The sequence below is a fragment of the Apium graveolens genome, chromosome 2, assembly GCF_009905375.1.
Source record: "Apium graveolens cultivar Ventura chromosome 2, ASM990537v1, whole genome shotgun sequence".
Taxonomy (NCBI): domain Eukaryota; kingdom Viridiplantae; phylum Streptophyta; class Magnoliopsida; order Apiales; family Apiaceae; genus Apium; species Apium graveolens.
In genome coordinates, this window is record NC_133648.1 from 202,345,308 (window position 1) to 202,360,113 (window position 14,806).

The following is a 14,806-nucleotide window of genomic DNA, read 5'->3' on the forward strand; positions in this document are numbered from 1 at the left end:
CATAACAGTTTCCTAGGGTGAGCATAATCGCTCAGCAGTACCAAGATATGAATAACGGAATAAAAACAGTAATGTAACAATAATAGGAACATAGCTGTAATCATGTCATCAACATTATATAATGAAAATCGGAGATAACTGGATATCACTAACTAGCATGATTTATCTAAACAACGTAGTAGTGTGCTGTGTAAGTACCAGAGTCCAATTTTAGCATTTTATTCACATTTATAAAACCGATGTATCAACCACTTATACCCTTACGGGAATCACAAATCCAAATCAAATACGTAACGGATATGTGAAGACAGCTGATCAGGCTATCAACACCAGACGGCTCTAACTGCCATCCCATTTACCTGTTCCGGAACTCAGAGACTAGCTAGGTCTCTGACCTGCTGGACTAATCGGTTATATACTGCGCGCAACCGAATTAGCCTCTTACGCCACCTCAATAGGCCTACTCTGGCCCCTATGTATCCAGTATCTGACCGTTTTATCCGGTTTTCAAAACACTTGTACCTATCTCATTTTCAAAATTATTTATTTTACCAGCACACATATAAAATCCAGTTCGCAAATCATTTCATTCGAGATAGGTACCTTTCGAAGTTACTTTTCCCCAAAATAAGTTGAAAACAGTGAAATTATAACTACAGGGGATACGTAACTTAAAACATTTCTGTTCCATTACGAGAATAAAACATTTAGCTATTCATACATACTGAACCATAAAAGAATGGTCAGGGGTACTTGCCTTGCAACGCTTTACAAAACCCTAAGTAGCCTTCACGTTGATTTCAGTCACGGGGAAACTTGACTGGGATCTACAAATACAGAATACCCTAATCAGTTATACCAACATGCTTGATATCCTCAGATCCTAATAACCCAATCCGATAACCCGACTCGTATAGTTATTATACACATAATCACGTAATCACGTAATCCAAACACAAATAGGGCTAGCACGTATAATATAAATACGTACGTTTACAAATATATTTTTAGAAAATTTTGGGAGCAACTCCTTTGTTTATAAGCCTACCTATCGATTACAATCGACGTCAACAATCACAACAATCCACAACATCAAGTTTACCATTCTCATATCACTTATACCACAACATAATTCGTATTTAATTATTTAAGTCCGAAAATACTTTACGTAAATCATTTTATCAATTTATAAAATTTAGGACTCAGAACCTCGTCATCACCATCGACCGTCCACTCGTAACGAGTCATCGCGGTACGGGGGCAAAAATTCTCGGGGTACCCGATAATTCGGATTCCAACAAAAAATTTCGCCGATTAATTACTGATATTTTTCTCGTATAAATTTATTTTTATCACGAATATTACTCAAAATTTCCTGCACTACATAAATTACAATTAAAAATTCTGCACAGTCCAAATCGCAACGGCCCAAACAGGCCCAACCAAAAACAACTGCATAAACAGGTCCAACAGTGGAGGCCCAATAATAGAGCCCAACTACAAAGCCCAGTAACTAGAATCCGAAACCAGCCCAAACCAAACACACATCCGCACAAATGCACAGCCACCACAGGCGCCACCGTGTGCCACACACACACACACACATAATTGAACACACACACACACATATATGCACACACAAATACATAGAGCACACACATATATATAAATATATATACATACATACCAATTGAACAACACAGAACCAAGCCAACCAGAAAACAAGGGCGACTCACCGGAGAAATCACCGAAAAAATTAGGGGAAGAGGAACGAAGTCCAGGGAAATAAAAACGGAAGGAAGAAGATAAGAGACAAGGAAGGAAACCGGAACAAAAACAAGAAATAAAGAGAGAACAGAGAGAGAATCAAGAGAGAATCGAGAGAGTTCGAGAGGCACAACCGAGAACCAAAGGGAAATTCATGTCAAGGATATAACATGGCAGCCACACGTGTCCTGTTAAAACAGGATACGTGTTGGTTTATTATTAACTCGTACTCCTGAATATCCGGAAACCCAATTTTATATCCCGACAATATATTTTTAACGAACCAAGTAATATTGAAAACACATTGAAATAAATCCCAACTAATCTAAAAAGATCAGAAATATTCCGAAATAATTACAAACACAGTCTTCGAAATTTTAAAAACAATTCTTAAGGCGCATTTTATACCCGCTTTTTGACAAATAACGAAACGACGCGCGGGTGAAACGAAATCCCGAAAATTTCCAGATTAATTTTAAAATTCTCAAAATAATACGAACTTAATAAAATATGAGTTTCATGATTTTTAAAGATTTCCTGAATTAAATATAGATTTTACAAATAAACACACTCAAAAAATCATTTAAAATCAATAATTAGTGGAATATTGATTTCTCAATTTTATAAAGTCCTAAAATTAATTATTGAAATTATAAAATTATAAAACCAATTTTAGAAACAATCCAAGTATTTATGGAATTAAAACTATTATAAAATCACTTTTACAAGCGAAATAAAATCGTATAACTCAATAATAAATCACACAATCCAATCCCACATATCAATAAATCACAATTAAATAAATAATAATCAATAACTGCTCCCAAAATCAATACACACATTTATTTAATTATTTAAACCTTTATTACACTTTGAAAATATTAAAAATAAAAGAATATACACGAGTCGTTATATCGGTAATTACAGATAAATAAATTTATTATTTAATATAAATAATTATTACTAATTATTGAACCCTAAAAATTGTTTTAAAAAATTATTTGAGAAAAATCAGAATTAAAAATGATTTTTCCATAATTTTTGGAATTAAAATAAATTTATTATGATTTATTAAAATTATTTGATTAATTATCAAAATAATTAATCATTATTAAAAATTTAATAAATAATAAATAAATAATAAATAACTGAAGAAATAACTAAATCTGATTTTTATAAAATATTTCAGAATTATTTATAATATAAATCAATTAATTAAATAATTAATTAATCAATTTATAAAATAAAAAACTGATTTTATAATTAATAAAAAAATAAAAATAAAAATTTGTAAACACTTGTCAGAAAAATTGTTTCTGACAGAAACAGATCAAAAGCGAGTTGGAATTGGGTTGAAAACCGGGTTGTCAAGAACAATCCGGGTCGGGATGAACGCACCGGAAAATTCCCAGATTCCGGTGGGTTCCCTAGACATCGGCAACCTCTGATCTTGGTCAAAAACGTACCGTTTGGTACCGTTTTCGATCCTAAATCATTCTAAATCACTTCACCAACTTCAATCAACTGAGAAACAACCAGAATCATCCCTGAATCTGCAACTTCGGCCAAACCTGATTGAAACTCCGGCCAAATATTCATCTAACAATTCTGTACATGAAACTTCGTGTTCTATATCTCAAATCAAAGCTTAAAACCTGTACAATAAAACCCCTAACCTCTACCATACCAAAGATTCTTCAAAATAAAAAACGTTCAAATCAAAAACTGGGTATAAACCATAATAATCGAATATCACTATTCAGGAATCATTTGTTCAATTAAACACAGTGAATCGATTGTAAATTATCAGATACAACTATATCAATCATCAAATCATCCTAATAACCCTAGAATCAAAAAGACCCAATTCGAACATAAACCCTAGAATTCGAAAATCAAAAAACAACGAATTAAAACATGAAATTGATGATAAAAACAGAAAGAACAGATCAAAACTTCAATTTGGGTACTTGAATCACACGATTTGATGCGAAAATAAGCTTGAAATCATGATTTAATCTTCGACCCGACCCTCGAATACCTGGCCCGAATTTAAGTGAATTTTATTATTTTTCTGATTTTATGTAATTAATTAATAATAAATAAATAAAAATTAGGCTATTTATAGTAGTAAAATTAATACTCCTAATTAAAATCAATGCCCTAATTACACATCTTTTAAAATTAATTGGCCCTTAATTTTATTATTTTTGAGTATTAAAATTTAATTTTTAAATATTTTATATATACAATATATATATGCCAAAAATTTCCATAAATTGTGAATAATTCAAAAATGAAAAGAAATGGTATAAATGAAAGTCCTATAATTTTATAAAAATAAAAATGTGATTTTTGTGGGGGTTTTTGACACCTAATGGGGCCCAGAAAAGTCATTTTTCGTGAAACGAGAAAATTTATAAAATACTTTAGATGTTCAGAATAACGCGATGGTACAAGCCGTTTTATGAAAAATAAGGCCAATTATTTTATTTGAAATATCAGCTATAAAATCATAGTTCAGGTCATATAACTTTTGATAGGAAGGCTGTAACTACGAAATAAAATATCCGAAAAATACCCTGAAAATACCCGGACAATATGGAATACACCTAGCACGTAACAGTTAGGGTTTTATAGATAATTACACATAACTGACATATTAAAACACATAATTTTATCATTAATACGATATAGTACAAACGTAATTTCCCAGGCATTACATCATTTCCCCTTAATAGGATTCTGTCCTAAGAATCTCACTAGGAAAATAAATGGGGATACTTTTCTAACATTTCGCTTACAAGTTCCCAGGTTGACTCTTCAACCATAGGATTTCTCCACAAAACTCGTACTAAAGGTACAGACTTATTCCTCAATTCTCTTTCTTGCCGATCTAGAATTCTTATTTGTTGTTCTATATAGGACAAATCAGATTGAATTTCTATCGGCTCATATTCTATTACGTGTATGGAATCAGGATTATATCGCTTAAGAACTGACACATGAAATACGTTATAAATATGCTGCATATGAGGTGGAAAGGCTAATTCGTAAGCAACTTTCCGGACTTTCTTCAGAATCTCAAATGGACCAACATATCATGGCTTCAGTTTATCCTTGTTGCCAAATCTGGTCAATCCTTTCCATGGCGATATCTTGAGTAATACGTGTTCTCCTTCTTGATAGTCCATATCTTTCCTGGCTTGATCTGCATATTTGCGTTGTCGATCCTGAGCTGCTTCGAGTCGCTTCCGGATAAGTTCTATCTTTTCCTTGGTTTGTGAATCAATTCTGGACCCAAAATTTTGTGTTCTCCAACTTCATCCCAATATACAGGTGATCTGCATTTTCTTCCGTATAAAGCTTCATAGGGTGGCATCCCAATGCTCCCATGATAGCTGTTGTTGTAAGAAAATTCGACTAACAGTAAATGCTCATCCCAACTACCTTCATAATCAATTACACATATGCGCAACATGTCTTTGATTGTTTGAACAGTTCTTTCACTTTGTCCGTCCATTTGCGGATGATAAGCGGTACTCATATTCAATTTAGTTCCAAGACATTCTTGAAATTGTCTCCAAAATCTTGAATTGAAATGCGGATCTCCATCAGATACAATAGAAACTAGGACTCTATTTCGAATCACAATTTCTTTGAGATATAAATGTACTAACTTGTCGAGTGAAAATCTTTCGTTGATTGGTAGAAAATGTGCTGAATTCGTTAGTCTGTCAATAATCACCAAAAAATAACTACATAAACAAGCCCAACAGTGGAGGCCCAATAATAGAGCCCAACTACAAAGCCCAGTAACTAGAATCCGAAACCGGCCCAAACCAAACACACAGCCACCACACGCGCCACCGTGCGCCACACACAAACACACACATAATTGAACACACACACACACATATATGCACACACAAATACACAGAGCACACACATATATACAAATATATATACATGCATACCAACTGAACAATATATAACCAAGCCAACCAGAAAACAAAGGCGGCTCACCGGAGAAATCACCGGAAAAATGAGGGGAAGAGGAACAAAGCCCAGGGAAACAAAAACGGAAGGAAAAAGATAAGAGACGAGGAAGGAAACCGGAACAAAAACAAGAAACAAAGAGAGAACAGAGAGAGAATCGAGAGAGAATCGAGAGAGTTCGAGAGGCACAACCGAGAACCAAAGGGAAATTGATGTCAAGGATATAACGTGGCTGTTAGGGCGAAAACATGCGCTAATATTCACGCAAGTATACGCATTCGCAAGTAGTATAAGATATAAATCAGATTCGTTCCCACAGAGACTGGTTTAGGTTAAGTTCAATTTATGCACCTATGCAACAATGTATGGTTATCGCTCAATGCTAAGACAAATAACAAATTGGGTTTTTATTAAACTAAGAGATTATATTAAATAACATTAACTAAGAGAATTGAGGTTGAATTACTATATATGACAAACATGGGATTCTAACTTCATTAAATACTTCATTCAATAGCCTTATTGTTTTTAACCTTAGCATGTGATGGTGATGACACTAATCAGATAACACGAAACTGATAAACGCCAACTTTCGTTGCACAAGTACCATTCTACCAGACATCCACAAAAGAGATAGAAGCTGAATAGGCACCAATTATATTGAGACCCTATATGTCTATAGAATTTGACAACATAACGGTTTAAGAACAAGTTATCTATCTTGATTACATAGGGCAAGTAAAATGGTTAGAGTTACCTACGAATCATGCATACACGTACATGAACCTATGCTAGCATGGCAAGTTCTAAACCTCTATATTCACTGTCGCTTCAATAGAGATTAACACGCTATCTTATATGTTAGCTACGCACATAAGACGAATAAGCACAACCAATACTAGGATATCATACAATCACCACACACCAAGATATCGAAACAATTAACTATTGAAATCCATAAGTAAATCCGCTAGAATCCCATGACAACGATTAGCCCATAATCGAACTCATCGTCACCATGGGTTCCAATGAAAGCATGGTATAAACAAGGTCTTAATAAACTAAATAATAATCAAAGTATGAATAAACGAGATCTAGGTTCAACAAGAACGAAAATGAGCATCCAAAGTTACAACTAATTCAAAGAATCACAAGTTGAAAACAAGATCTTCTTTTTCAGAGTTGTTCTGTGCTTCTAGGTCTTCTCCTTGGTATCCCAATCTTCCCGGATGATGAAAACCCTTTTTTTTTAAGTATATATACGCCCCTAGTGGACCTGGACCCTTAAAATCGTCAAATTCTACTCAAAAAATGCTTTTTCAGCGAAATCAGCGACTAGCCGCGCCCTGAGCGGCCGCTCAGCTCTCCTGAGCGGGCGTTCAGCTCTCTGAGCGGGCGCTCAGCTCTGCTGAGCGGGCGCTCAGCTACTGACTGGGAAAAATATTCTGATGAATCTTGTTTTGGCCATAACTTGAGTTCTACTCGTCAGAATTAGGCGATTCAACTGCCCACGCTAAGCTATTGAGATTCTCTACAACTTGACAATGGCCTTGGCTTCCAATTCTGATCACTTTTCATCATATTTCCTTTAAAAGCTCTTTTCTTCATATAACTGATACCTGAAATGCATTAACACAAAAACACATCAAAATACCAACAACTTGAGTCCAAAACACCAATTTAAGCTTGTAATAAAGCATTCCAAGTGGATATAAAATCCACTTATCATACCCCCAAACTTGAATCGATGCTTGTCCTCAAGCATAAACAGACTCAAAACTACAAAACAAACCTAATGCATGAATACAACTATGTGAATGCAACTAAATGATAATGCAATCGATCCCCTCAGAATAACCATAACCAAATGAATAAGCCAATGCCTCTAAGAATGCAATAACTTGAAACAGAGTTCAAATAAATCCCACAAACCAACTCATAAACCAGAAACGTGCGGGTGTGGATGCTTAACAAATATAGTCTCGATACTAGATCAATAACCCTAACTTATCTATCATTGAAACAATCAAAAGTTTATAAACAGAATAGACAATAAACGCATTATGACTCACAACACCTCCTTTCTACTAGAGTTATACAAGGATTCACACTATTATTGAACACATAGCAAAGATGCTTATTTGATCGTGCAATGAATGAGGTCCCAAAAGACTTATACAATAATACCCATGTAGCGAGCGTTAGGTTAGCGGATCCCAGACTATAAAAGCCTTAGGTCACTAGGCACAAAGTCCCCTAGAACTTAATAACTCGAGTATTAAAGAGCTCACTCTTGATCAATTGTGTATAAACACATACTTTTTTTCTTTCTTTTTTTTTCTCTTTTTTCTTTTTTTTTTCCTTTTTTTTTTCAACACTTTCTGAATGAGTGTGTTTCGCTCCATCTCATTCAACCCTAGACTACTCATAAAAATATGAGCCGGCTACTAGCCATTTGACGCCTAGCCTTACAACAACTAGCAATGAAATCCAAGTTTTTCTCCAGATAAAAAAAAATCAGTGTTTTTACGTCATTACGAGAATATCACATATTCTAAATATAACCAAGTGATTAAATCTCAACAACAAACAAGTATGATCATGATCTAGATCAAAAGCAACCCTATAAGACTTTGTGAAAATATTTATTTCTGGCATGCAAATCAATTCATTAAGACTTAAACATCCCTCTATTCCTCATCACCACACTCAAATCAACATCAACTTATCCAATATCATAGTTCAACTTAAGGGATCATGCTAAATATGCATGCAAATGCAACTATATGAAATTACATAAAAACAAACAAATATGTCCTAAATGAACAATCATACAAAAATATGAATGAACTACAACTAAACATGCAACATGAATCTATATGAATCTATATGGACACACACTACTAATCCTTACATTATCACCCCCAAACTTAAAATTTTCAATGTCCTCATTGAAGGTAATAATAAGGATTTCAGGCATACCTAGTCGTCGGAAAGATCACCCTCTTCGGGTGGAGGATCAGGTGGCCAATCAACTTCGCCACTAGTGTCTCGGAAAATAGTACCGAAAACGTGTGTCAAATCTTCAGCAAAATGATGGTGAATGTCGTGCATGGCCTCCATACGCCTAATTACTCGCCTATACTGCTCGTCACCAACACCAGTCCTATCAACTACCTGCTGCACATGAGAAGAACCCTCTATAGGCACTGGAGGATCCGTTCGGCTACCCTCTACATCATCAAAGATATATCCCAACCCCTTGTCAGGGGGTGCACCTAAGAATGAATAACTCAAGTGATTTGGTAGTGGGTTGAGCTCAAGTGTAGGAGCATCTTCAATAGACGACTCGAGACGATCCTGAGAAATTTTCAGCTCTGTTAACCCAAGAGAATCGAATGGCACATCCAAATTCCTCTTCCACAGAGGTGCATTCAAAACCTGAATTTGCTCTACTTTAAAGCACTCCTCTTTAGTTGTGGGTAATTTTATTTCCTTGAACACATTGAAAGTGACCTTCTGATCATGAACCTTCATCGTAAGCTCTCCTTTTTGCACATCGATCATAGTTCGGCCTGTAGCCAAGAATGGTCTTCCCAAGATAATGGGAATCTTCTTATCTTCCTCGAAATCAAGAATTACAAAGTCAGCAGGGAAGAAGAGTTTATCCACCTTGACCAAGACATCCTCCACAATACCTCGTGGATAAGCGATGGAATGGTCAGCTAGTTGCAATGACATGTATGTTGGTTTCGGCTCAGGCAGACCAAGCTTCTTGAAAATAGATAAGGGCATCAGATTGATGCTAGCTCCTAAATCACATAAACACTTGTCGAATGACAAGTTTCCGATTGTGCAAGGAATAGTGAAGCTTCCAGGACCTTTAAGCTTCAGAGGCAACTTCTGTTGCAGCACAGCACTGCATTCCTCCGTTAGAGCAACGGTCTCTAAGTCATCGAGCTTCACTTTCCGAGAGAGAATACCTTTCATAAACCTCGCATAGCTAGGCATCTGTTCAAGAGCTTCAGCGAAAGGTATGTTGATATAAAGTTTCTTGAACACCTCCAAAAACTTCTCAAACTGCTTATCCAGCTTTTTCTTCTGCAGCCTTTTAGGAAAAGGAGGTGGAGGATATATCTATTTATCCCCTGTATTACCCTCAGGAGGAGTGTGTTCCACATTAGTCTTCCTTGGTTCCACCTCTACTTCCTTCTGCACATCTTCTTCAGCCACAACTGCATTTTCTGAATCTTGAGATTTTTCTGGCTCTTCGTCTTGCTGAACTTGGGGGCTTGCGACCTTTCCAGACCTTAAGGTGATGGCATTCACCTGTTCTTCAACTTCCCTCTTGCCTGGATTTGTTTCTGTATCACTAGGAACCGTTCCTGGTGGTCGATTCAATAAGGCATTAGCAATTTGCCCTATTTGGTTCTCCAGATTCTGGATAGAAACAGCTTGGCTTTGGCATATAAGAGCTTGGTTTTTGCACATAAGCCTCAACTCCTCTAATTCAAAATTTTCATTCGAAGATAGACCTTCATCATGAGTTTGTAGTTGAAGTTGGAGTTGTTGCTGAAAACCAAGAGAGTTGAACAGCTTATTTCCAAATGGCTGGAATGGCTGTTGCATCACATTCTGATTGGTGCTCCAGCTGAAGTTAGGATGATTCCAGTTGTCAGGATGATAAGTGTCTGGAACTGGTTGTTGCGATCTCTGAAAGTTGCTCACAAACTGAGCTGAGTCGCTAGATATAGCGCATTGCTCTGTCGCATGCGGACCTGCACACAGCTCACAAACACTAATTATCTGCTTAACACCATAGTTAGCCAGAGAATCGATCTTCATCGACAACGCCTTTAGTTGAGCAGTGATAGCCGTAGCTGTATCCACTTCAAGAACTCCTGCTACCTTGCCCTGTGGACATCTCTGGGTTGGATACTGATATTCATTAGCAACCATCAGTTCAATTAGATCATAAGCTTCCTCATAGCTCTTTGCACATAATGCTCCGCCTGATGCTGCATCAAGCATAGGTCTGGACTGTGCTCCCAACCCATTGTAAAAATAAGTGATGATCATCCAATCAGGAATTCCATGATGAGGACACTTCCTAAGCATCTCCTTGTAGCGCTCCCAAGCTTCACATAGCGATTCTCCCGTTTGCTGCACAAATTGAGTAATAGCGTTCCTCATTGCAGCTGTCTTCGCCATAGGGAAGAATTTAGTAAGAAAATTCTGAGCAAGATCTTCCCAAGTAGTAATCGAACCAGCTGGTAGAGAGTGTAACCAGCTCTTAGCCTTGTCCCTCAAAGAGAATGGGAATAGTCTCAGCTTCACAGCATCTTCGGAAACACCGTTGAACTTGAAGGTGTCGCAGATCTCAATGAAATCCCTAATGTGCGTATTGGGATCTTCCATTGGAGAACCCCCAAACTGGACTGAAGTCTGTACCCATTGAATTATTCCAGGCTTGATCTCAAAGGTATTAGCTGTGATAGCTGACCGGACAATGCTAGATTGAATGTCATTGATCTTGGGTTGAGAAAAATCCATCAAGGCTTTCGTTCATGCTGCTGGATCACCCATTGTAATGAGTACCTGAAACACAAACAAATAAACCGTGAAAGTAAAAGAATCCGAGTCAGTGAAATTTAACGACCACTGATGACAAGCACATAAACTAAAAATTAACACCGAGTCCCCGGCAGCGGCGCCAAAAACTTGTTAGGGCGAAAACACGCGCTAATATTCACGCAAGTATACGCGTTCGCAAGTAGTATAAGATATAAATCAGATTCGTTCCCACAGAGACTGGTTTAGGTTAAGTTCAATTTATGCACCTATGCAACAATGTATGGTTATCGCTCAATCCTAAGACAAATAACAAATTGGGTTTTTATTAAACTAAGAGATTATATTAAATAACATTAACTAAGAGAATTGAGGTTGAATTACTATATATGACAAACATGGGATTCTAACTTCATTAAATACTTCATTCAATAGCCTTATTGTTTTTAATCTTAGCATGTGATGGTGATGACACTAATCAGATAACACGAAACTGATAAACGCCAACTTTCGTTGCACGAGTACCATTCTACCAGACATCCACAAAAGAGATAGAAGCTGAATAGGAACCAATTATATTGAGACCCTATATGTCTATAGAATTTGACAACATAACGATTTAAGAACAAGTTATCTATCTTGATTACATAGGTCAAGTAAAACGGTTAGAGTTACCTACGAATCATGCATACACGTACATGAACCTATGCTAGCATGGCAAGTTCTAAACCTCTATATTCACTGTCGCTTCAATAGAGATTAACACGCTATCTTATATGTTAGCTACACACATAAGACGAATAAGCACAACCAATACTAAGATATCATACAATCACCACACACCAAGATATCGAAACAATTAACTATTGAAATCCATAAGTAAATCCGCTAGAATCCCATGACAACGATTTGCAAATAATCGAACTCATCGTCACCATGGGTTCCAATGAAAGCATGGTATAAACAAGGTCTTAATAAACTAAATAATAATCAAAGTACGAATAAACGAGATCTAGGCTCAATAAGAACGAAAACGAGCATCCAAAGTTACAACTAATTCAAAGAATCACAAGTTGAAAATAAGATCTTCTTTTTCAGAGTTGTTCTGTGCTTCTAGGTCTTCTCCTTGGTATCCCAATCTTCCCGGATGATGAAAACCTTTTTTTAAGTATATATACGCCCCTAGTGGACCTGGACCCTTAAAATCGTCAAATTCTACTCAAAAAATGCTTTTTCAGCGAAATCAGCGACCAGCCGCGCCCTGAGCGGCCGCTCAGCTCTCCTGAGCGGCCGCTCAGCTCTCTGAGCGGGCGCTCAGCTCTGCTGAGCGGGCGCTCAGCTACTGACTGGGAAAAATATTCTGATGAATCTTGTTTTGGCCATAACTTGAGTTCTACTCGTCAGAATTAGGCGATTCAACTGCCCACGCGAAGCTATTGAGATTCTCTACAACTTGAAAATGGCCTTGGCTTCCAATTCTGATCACTTTTCATCATATTTCCTTTAAAAGCTCTTTTCTTCATATAACTGATACCTGAAATGCATTAACACAAAACACATCAAAATACCAACAACTTGAGTCCAAAACACCAATTTAAGCTTGTAATAAAGCATTCCAAGTGGATATAAAATCCACTTATCAGTGGCAGCCACACGTGTCCTGTTAAAACAGGATACGTGTTGGTTTATTATTAACTCGTACTCCTGAATTTCCGAAAACCCAATTTTATATCCCGACAATATATTTTTAACGAACCAAGTAATATTGAAAACACATCGAAATAAATCCCAACTAATCTAAAAAGATCAGAAATATTCTGAAATAATTAAAAACATAGTCTTTGAAATTTTAAAAACAATTCTTAAGGCGCATTTTATACCCACTTTTTGACAAATAACGAAACGACGCGCGGGTGAAACTAATCCCAAAAATTTCCAAAATAATTTTAAAATTCTCAGAATAATACGAACTTAATAAAATACGAGTTTCATGATTTTCGAAGATTTTTTGAATTAAATATAGATTTTACAAATAAACAAACTCAGAAAATCATTTAAAAATAAATAATTAGAGGAATATTGATTTATCAATTTTATAAAGCTCTAAAATTAATTATTGAAATTATAAAATTATAAAACCAATTTTAGAAACAATCCATGTATTTATGGAATCAAAACTATAATAAAATCACTTTTACAAGCGAAATAAAATTGTATAACTCAATAATAAATCACACAATCCAATCGCACATATCAATAAATCACAATTAAATAAATAATAATCAATAACTGCTGCTAAAATCAATACACACATTTATTTAATTATTTAAACCTTTATTACACTTTGAAATTATTAAAAATAAAAGAATATGCACGAGTCGTTATATCGGTAATTACAGATAAATAAATTTCTTATTCAATATAAATAATTATTACTAATTATTGAACCCTAAAAATTGTTTTAAATAATTATTTGGGAAAAATTAGAATTAAAAATGATTTTTCCATAATTTTTGGAATTAAAATAAATTTATTATGATTTATTAAAATTATTTGATTAATTATCAAAATAATTAATCATTTTTAAAAATTTAATAAATAATAAAAAACTAAAGAAATAAATAAATCTGATTTTTAGAAAATATTTCAGAATTATTTATAATATAAATCAATTAATTAAATAATTAATTAATCAATTTATAAAATAAAAAAAATTATTTTATAATTAATAAAAAAATAAAATAAAAATTCACTAAACACTTGTCAGAAAAATTGTTTCTGACAGAACATATCAAAAGCGGGTTGGAATTGGGTTGAAAACCGGGTTGCCAAAAACAATCCGGGTCGGGATGAACACACCGGAAAATTCCCAGATTCCGGTGGGTTCCCTGGACTTCGGCAACCTCTGAACTTGGTCAAAAATGTACCATTTGGTACCGTTTTCGATCTTAAATCATTCTAAATCACTTCACCAACTTCAATCAACTGAGAAACAACCAGAATCATCCATGAATCTGCAACTTCGGCCAAACCTGATTGAAACTCCAGCTAAATATTCATCTATCTATTCTGTACATGAAACTTCGTGTTCTATATCTCAAATCAAAGCTTAAAACCTGTACAATAAAACCCCTAACCTCTACCATACCAAAGATTCTTCAAAATAAAAAACGTTCAAATGAAAAATTGGGTATAAACCCTAATAATCGAATATCACTATTCATGAATCATTTGTTCAATTAAACACAGTGAATCGATTGTAAATTATTAGATACAACTATATCCATCATCAAATCATCCTAATAACCGTAGAATCAAAAAGACCCAATTCGAACATAAACCCTAGAATTCGAAAATCAAAAACAACGAATTAAAACATGAAATTGATGATAAAAACATAAGGAACAGATCAAAACTTTCAATTTGGGTACTCGAATCACACGATTTGATGCGAAAATAAGCTTGAAAT

At 35.1% G+C, this 14,806-nt stretch overlaps 1 non-coding gene across 1 annotated transcript; it reads left to right on the forward strand.

Annotated features, from left to right (window-relative positions):
- Window positions 1-10,855: 10,855 nt before the first annotated feature.
- LOC141710339 (small nucleolar RNA R71) lies at window positions 10,856-10,962 on the forward strand. The gene has a single exon (XR_012570865.1). It is a non-coding gene; the product is annotated as a small nucleolar RNA R71 (small nucleolar RNA).
- The last annotated feature ends 3,844 nt before the right edge of the window (window positions 10,963-14,806 follow it).